This window comes from Crocuta crocuta, unplaced genomic scaffold (genome assembly GCF_008692635.1).
Source record: "Crocuta crocuta isolate KB4526 unplaced genomic scaffold, BGI_CrCroc_1.0 scaffold112, whole genome shotgun sequence".
Lineage (NCBI taxonomy): Eukaryota > Metazoa > Chordata > Mammalia > Carnivora > Hyaenidae > Crocuta > Crocuta crocuta.
This window is the reverse complement of record NW_027528818.1, coordinates 3490706-3499401: the sequence shown is the minus strand read 5'-3', so window position 1 is coordinate 3499401 and position 8696 is coordinate 3490706. Positions and strand designations below refer to the sequence as shown.

General features: G+C 34.6%; 1 protein-coding gene across 2 annotated transcripts in view; it reads right to left on the bottom strand.

Moving 5' to 3' along the window:
• INPP4B (inositol polyphosphate-4-phosphatase type II B) overlaps positions 1 to 8696 on the bottom strand; it is a 367279-nt gene that overhangs the window by 189762 nt on the left and 168821 nt on the right. The window lies entirely within an intron of this gene.

The window sequence follows — 8696 nt, the reverse complement described above, 5'->3', positions numbered from 1 at the left end:
ATATACATGACATATACATATATTAAACAAAATAGCGTGTATTTATTGATATAAAATATTTTATCACTAAAAATTGAGTACATGTACAATATATACAAACACTAACATATAAGACAAAACATGTACATTCTCCCCAAGAAGTAGTAATAAAACCTGAAAGTTTATATGTCCCAAACACTATCATATTTTTCCCTACTATTTTGGTTCATATTTTTTATTTTTATTTTTTTTAATCTTTTAAAAATGTTTTATTTATTTCTGAGAGAGAGAGAGACAGCGTGAGCAGGAGAGGGTTAGAGAGAGAGGGAGATACAGAATCTGAAGCAGGCTCCAGGCTCTGAGCTAAGCCATCAGCCCAGAGCCTGATGCAGGGCTCAAACCCACGAACCGTGTGATCATGACCTGAGCCAAAGTTGGATGCTTAACCAACTGAGCCACCCAGGTGCCCCAAGTTCATATTTTTTATATTTTATTTACAAGATTGTTTCTCTGCATCATATATATAATATTTATTGTTTATGTAAAACCTAAGAAAACCTTAACGCTCATTGTAATAAAATATTCCTGCCTTTTCTTCTGACTTCCCAACATACATACTAGAAAGTTTCTCTCTTTCCCCACTCATAAGATCAGAAAACAAAAATGAATGACATAATCAAGCTAATTTTTTCCCTGGGGAATTGTATGGACCATGAGGTTTATGTTCACTGAAATATTTCATTTATTTAACACTTGTAGTACCAATCTAGGTTTTCAAATATTTTATAGTGTAGAAACATACACTTTTTTTTTTTTATAAAGCCAAACACTATCTGGCCACAGAACCTCCTATCTAAACAGGTATGTATGCACACCATGATTTACATATTTGTAGCTGTCATGAAGCTTCAACTCTACAAGCATCAGCATTTTATCTGGTAACTAACAAATTTCAGTGTAGACTGAGCATAGCAAACCTTTAAAGTAGGACAAAATCCAAAGAAAACACTCAACATAAACAAAATATGTGGCAACACTAGAACAAACTATAAAAGTTTTATAGGTGGTAGTTTGGCAAGGCCTACATGACTTGTTCATGTGCAAGCCAAGCTGAAGGGCAGTAAAACTTAAAGCATTATAAACACAGGCAAAGATGCACATAAACACACACACATGTGCATGGACGCTTTCTATGTATTTAGGATCTCTGAGTTTTCTTTAATATGTCATTCTTCTTTTTCTTTTCCATTATATTTCCCTTCCATAATAAGCCAGTTGCCATTTCCCCTTATCTTTCAGGCATGCTAGATCAAAAAACTGATCTACTTTTGAACACTAACCTCTTACGTACCATGATTATGAAGTAATTCAGTAAACTTCTCAAAAGCAAGATGTTACAGTAAGTACTGTGTAAGCAGAACCTTCCCCCTTCCCTTCCCAACACATAACTGTAGTATGGGTCTCAAGAGATTAAATATCAAGGGTGTCTCAAGAAAACCCCTACTGGAAATCTGCATTTTATAATAGTTTCAGTCAGATTGTGTGAGTCTGTAATGTGACCCAAGGATTTTAAGAAGATAAAGCCAGGGGTGCCTGGGTGGCTCAGTCAGTTGGGCAGCTGACTTCAGTTCAGGTCATGATCTCACAGTTCGTGGGTTTGAGTCCTGTGTTGAGCTCTGTGCTGCGAGCTAGCTCAGAGCCTGGAGCCTGTTTCAGATTTTGTTGTCTCCCTCTCTCTGACCCTCCCCTGCTCACACTGTCTCTCTCACTCTCTCAGAAATAAAGAAATAAATTTAAAAAGTTAAAAAAAAAGTTTTTAAAAAAAAAACAAAAGAAGAAGATAAAGCCACAAGCAGAAAAGACATTAGTAGATTGTTGCACGATCACAGGCAATACATGATGGTGGTTGGGATTCGAGCAAGTGGAGTGAACATGTAAAAAAATAAATAAATGAGTTTATTATGTTGTACACTTGAAATTAATATAATGTATGTCAAATATATCTCAAAAAAGAGAAAATTAAACAAAATGGAATTAAAGCAGCATATAGTTCATGCAAAAAGTCTGTTTCAGAAAAAAGAACGAAGATAATGAGGACAAAACCAGAAATAACTAAGACAACAGAAAGACTGGAATTGATAAGTCCATAGGAATTCTCTTTCAAAAACTCAATAAAGTATATTAATCTTTATAATAAGCATACAAAAGCTACAGAAAAACTACAATGNATGTAAAGAGTAAATATTACAAATAATTAGTTCCTTTGAAAGTAATTTTGTTGTAACTGTTTAATTTTCTTAGGTACTTCGGTGATGACAATGGAGAGGCATGGAAACTAGCAAGTATAATAAAGAGGTAAGAGAAATGGGACATTGAAAAAGTGATATTGAAAATACTGTCTAAGATTTTAGAAATGCGGCTAATTTGGCATTTCATTATATAAATGTAATCTAATAAGTCCCAGATAATTAAATTTATTTATTTTTTAGTTTTTTTAAATTTAATTATTTTGAGACAGAGAGACAATACAAGTTGGGGAGGAGCAGAGAGAGTGGGGAGAGAGAGAGAGAATCCCAAGAGGGCTCTGTACTGCAGCTTAGGGCCAAACACGGGGCTCAAAACCCATGGAGTCATGAGTTTATGACTTGAGCCAAAACCAGGAGTCAAAAGCTTAACTGACTGAGCCACCCAGGGACCTTACCAGATAATTAAATTTTAAATGTAAAACAATTAAACAAAAATGATGGAAGTATTAATACTGAACTGAACTCAAAATAAAGACAAACTTTCTAAGTATCCCAAAAGGCCACGTAGAGTCCATGGCATTTCAATGGTTACCTTTCAACTCATGATAGAAACCACTAGGCATCCAAAGGACACTGCAAGGAATCAAGAATCTTTTTTGTCACTGTTGCCATGAGAACACAGTAAGCTCATGTTCATTTACCTACATATGTTCTTGAGGCAGGGAAGGGGGAAAACTTAAATTCTAAATGACTGGTAATTTTCCAAAACAAAACAAAAACAAAGAAAACAAAAAACAAAGCAATCATCCATAATTTTTTAGACCAAGCCTGAGGGAGACCTAAATTTTGGATAGACTTCAACGTTTGAAAGTAAACTGTTTAAGGGGCACCTGGGTGGCTCAGTCGGATAAACGTCCAACTTGGGCTCACGTCATGATCTCAGAGTTTGTGGGTTTGAGCTCCACGTTAGGCTCTGTGCTGACAGCTAGCTCAGAGCCTGGAGCCTGTTTCAGATTCTGTGTCTCCCTCTCTCTCGGACCCTCCCCTGTTCACACTGTCTCTCTCGGAAATAAATAAAACACTTATAAAAAAAAAAAAGAAAAGTAAACTGTTTAAATTAAAAGAAATCAAGATATGGTTAACTGGCAAATCTATTCTTTAATTGTAAGGGGTTACATATTTGCTTTCTATTGCTGCGTAGCAAACTACTATTCTAAATCCATCATCCAGCGATAACCATTGTTATTATCTTCATATACATATAACTAATGCTCTAGTATGTTTCTAGTCTATTTTTCCTTCTAGTTATTTATATATCAATAAAAATTAAGATGCAATAATTTTCACTGTTTAGTAGCCTACATATTTATTTAAAATATAGTAAAACCACAGATTTATTCATAATACAACTCAGATGTGCAAGGAAAATTAAGCATGATACCAAAATTCTGCTTCCCACAGTAAGGCTTATGAAAATGAGAGTAGATGTAAAAAATAAAGACACAATATCCCTTCTGGGTTGTCATTTTAGAGGAAATTTACTTTTCTGTTTTTTGCCATTTTCTAGAGAGTGCATATATTATTTTTTATGGAAAAATCCAATGTAATATAATTTTCCCAGGACAGGTTCCAAACATGCAAATGAAGTGCTTTGTACTGTTTAGAAGTGCTAAAAGATAACAGCACTATGGCACCCGTAGTCTTCATCAAACAAGGTTAAGACGGTTCATCTAAGTTGTGAGGTTTAGGAGAGAGGTTGAAGTGAGTAAAATACTTTCTGGGATCTGAGTAAGACTAGGGTTAAAAGAAGCTGAAAAAAAAACTTCAGAGTAAAGCTCTATTGAGGCTGGAGATTCCATCCAACCAAGAGAAATGTTAGAAATTCTTTTTGCAGTACAAGGCCCACTCTTACATTCTTTATTTATTATATTATGCTATATCATATACATTTTATAATATAATTTTATATTATATCAATTTATAGTACACTATAAATATAATTTTTTTTAATGTTTATTCATTTTTAGAGAGACAGAGTGTGAGTAGGGAGGGGAGAGAGAGAGGGTGACATAGAAACCAAAGTAGGCTCCAGGCTCTGAGTTGTCTGCCCAGAGCCTGACACGGAGCTCAAACCCATGAACCATGAGATCATGACCTGAGCCAAAGTTGGATGTTCAACCGACTGAGCCACCCAGGTGCCCCAATATAATTCTTAATTAAATTACTTTCTCAGTTGGATGGCATATATCTTCATGTAAATTTTTCAAGAAAGCTTTGTGAGTGGCATTTTTTGAGCTGCTGCATATTTATTTATGTCATTTCTATTGCCTTCATTCATAAAATATTTATAACCCAGCCCTATACAATAACATGAGGCCATAGTCTTTTCTGTTCAAAAATCAGTAGATGTTATCCTATGGGCTTCTGCAGAGAAGTGTTAAGGTTAGCCTGATTTCAGCATGGAAACGAAAAAAGATCACCAAAGCTGCCTAAGTTTTTACTGTTTTCTTTGAAGCTTTTGCATGAGTTCATCCCTAAGAACACTCCAAATTATTTGGTAGTGCCCAGTCCTGTGCCCTGGATATCTAACATCTTCTCTCCCATCATTCTGAACTTTTTTCACCCTCATTCAGCATTTGAAGAGAGCTTATCATGTTTGTCTTCCACATTACTGATACGATTCTTCGGTGTCAAATCTGTTTTCCGCTGGCTGTGTGGATTTCATTTGGTTGCTGCTTTTAAAATTTCATTATTACCTCCATTATCTGTTTCGTTATAGCATTTTCCCTAAAGGCTTATAATTCTTTTCTTATGGATTACTGATTCTGTTTCCTAATAACAATACCTTCTTATACTCTACTGAGATGGCTGGTCAGTTTTCTTACATTTTTCCTATTTCCCTTTGGAGTCTTCAGCATGATTTTTTCCCTTTTATCCCTTTTACTCTTTATAAAATGTTAAAGATTCATTATTAAATTTTTAAAAACTAATTATAAGAGATTTACACAGAAAAATTGGTGGAGTAAACAGAAGGTATATGGAAGAGGTTGGTCTTTACAGTGCCTAGCCAATTTTCATATCTACCAGGTATTTATGTAATTTAGTTTTATAAGATTGAAACGGGATTTTCTTCTCTGAAAAATTCCCAGTGGATACTGACGACAGTTCCTAGTTTTGTTCCTAGCAATGGAACTTCATATTCGGAGGCAGTGTTCCTTTGTCTCCACAAAAACTACCCCCTAGGACCATCTATGTGTTTGTGGGTTTTTTTTTTTCTGTAAAATGCACAGAAAAAAGAGATAGAGAAGAGAACAGGTAAGTGGACAACACTTTGGTGTCTTAAAAAGTAATAAAACTAATTATAAACGTTATGCATACTAAAATTCAATGGTTTAATGGCTACTTTCCCTTATTCCTTACTCATTATTTCCCCCTGGGATGTATTGTCAGTGAATGGATAGACGGAGAGATATTAACAGGAGTGAAGAAAAGATAAGGGTTAAAGATAGCACTGTGAAAGATTCAAAAGTAGAAGACATGCAGAAGGTCAGCTGCTCAGCCTTTAAGTGGTCTCTAAACTGATGACAAAAGACAGACTGGAGCACTAGTAGGGTTTTTTTGTTTTGTTTTGTTTTTGTTTTTCATTTTCTTTCTTACTATGTTGCAGTATTTTTATTTCTTTTTTTTTTAATTTATTTTTAATGTTTTATTTATTTCTGAGAGAGAGACAGAGAGACAGCGTGAGCAGAGGTGGGGCAGAGAGAGAGGGAGAAACCAAATCTGAAGCAGGCTCCAGGCTCTGAGCTAGCCGTCAGCACAGAGCCCGACTTGGGGCTCGAACCCACGAATCATGAGATTATGACCTGTGTTGAAGTCGGACGCTTAACCAACTGAGCCACCAAGGCTCCCCTGTTGCAGTATTTTTAGATGAAACAATATTAGTGATCCATTAACTAAGATTTTCAACCCCAAAACATTAGCCTAATAATTAATCACCATATTATAAACAGTATATTGTACAATAATAATGTATTAATAACATTTTTAACTTTAATATTGTGGTATTATGTTAATTGATTTCCATGTTTTGTGAAAGGTCATATTTTCTATTTTTTTGTGCCTCTATAGATTTTATTTTAAATTTTAATTCCAGTGTGGTTAACATACAGTGTTCTATTAATTTTAGGTGTGCTATATAGCAGTTCAACAATTCCATACATTACTCAGTGCTCATCACACAAGTGTATTCTTAATCACCTCACCGATTTTACCCATCCCCATCCCCTCCTCTCTGGTAACCATCTGTTTGTTCTCTATACTTAAGAGCTGGTTTTGCAGTTTGTCTCTTTGTTTTCTTTATTCATTTGATTTGTTTCTTAAACTCCACATATGACTGAAATCATATGGTACTTGTCTTTTTCTGACTAGTTTATTTTGCTTTGCATTATTTTCTCTAGTGCCATCCATGTTGTGGCACATTGAAAGGTTTTATTCTTGTTTATGGCTGAATATTATTCATTATTCATCATATATATAGAAGAGAATATACATACATAAATACATACATACACATACATACATATACATACATACATGTGTGTATGTATCTATACACACACACACACACACACACACACACACACCACATTTTTATCCATTCACCTACTGATGGACATTTAGGTTGCTTCCATAATTTGGCTATTGTAAATAATACTGCAATAAACATAGGCATGCATGTATTTCTTTGAATTAGTGTTTTTGTATTCTTTCGATAAATACCCAGTAATATAGGACCACTGGATTTTGGGGACCTCAGAAGAAGAAGAGGAATAAAAGGAGGTAGAAAAATTATTTGAAGAAATGATAGCTGAAAATTTTCTGAATTTGAGGAAGGAAATAAAACCCAGATCCAGGAGGCACAGAATCAACAAAATCAACCCAAGGAGGTCATCACCAAGACACATAATAATTAAAATGGCAAAAAGCAGTGATAAAAAAAGAATTTTAAAAGTATCCAGAGAAAAGGAAACAGTTACATACAAAGGAAATTCCATCAGGCTATCAGCAGATTTTTTAACAGAAACCTTACAGGCCAGAAGGAACTGGCTTGGTACAGACATTTTAGTGGGAATTTAGGACTGGCTAACTTAGATGGGGCTTTCAGGGGTCATTTTTAAGGCAAAGCCCAACTCTACCTTTTTAAATCTGCCACCTCTGGCAACCCCTCTTCTGTGGTTCTCAGCTGAAATAAATGTGCTATGACCTCTAACTCATGCTTGTCTATGGAGTCTTCCCTTGCTCTATAATCCCAGTGAAGACCAGTTATTCTCTACAAAACTTCCATATGGAATGTGATCTTTACATGACACTAGTAGGAATAATTCTTAGTGGTCATAATCTAGAATACAACAATGCTGAGGATGAATATTCTTTTATTCATGTATCCAAACTATAAACTTGCTTATCCTTCCTAGGAACCTGGGGTTTTTTTCATTACATACTCTTAGTACTAGCTATACAAAAGGATAATATTGAATAATTTGGCTTACATTAATTAACTCATTCTTGCAGCTGGCTCTTATAAGTAGTCTGCTTAGGTACCTGAATAAGTTACAGCTTCTCTTGCCCCAAGTCAATACCTGTTATTTGATTTTTGTGGTCTGATTATCTTCACTCTGCTACTATCAAATATATATATCTTCTTGTCCCTTTTTCAATATTTATTTCCCTAAATCCATGGTTGTTTGCTTACAACCAAATTTTCTGTCTGATTTTCTCTAAAATCTTGGCTCTGTATTTTTTCTTTTACTTACTCCTCACATATAAATATAGTGTTTGTGTGGTCATTCCTAATCTAAAATATACTGTCAATATTGCCAGATTTGACCTTCTTTGTCCACTGTTTGCTCATTGTTTTACATCAATATGACATCCTTGGCGATTGCAGAATCTACCAAAAGGGTATCTACTATTAAGTTACTTGATGTAATAATGTGAACATAGGCCAGAAATCCAAATTTTAGACATTTCACACGTTGCTATGATTTCAACAATTACAAATGTTACAGAAGTATTTGCTAATTTTCTGAAGTTTAGGCCCTTAGCAGTGGTTAGTATAATGGAGTATTCAGCATTTTTGAAGTCACTAGAGGTTTATAAGGCAGAAAAACAAATTGTTTGATCTGTCATGGCTCAGAGATATTCTTATTAACAATCAGTTCCCAGATCTTTCTGTTTTATTATGGCAATAGATTTAATTTTGCTATAAAACTCTCTCCATCAATATAGCATACTTTATGAATCATCTAAAAGAATTTTTAGACCAACAAATATCTGAAAGCCTTGTTACAGATGAGTAGTCCAAAGAGCCAAGTAGGAATTTCTTACAGAAATTGTAATCATAAACAGATGAGGTAAAGACAAAAGAATTATTAGCAAGGTCAAAGCGCAGGTTACTTACAATAGAAATAT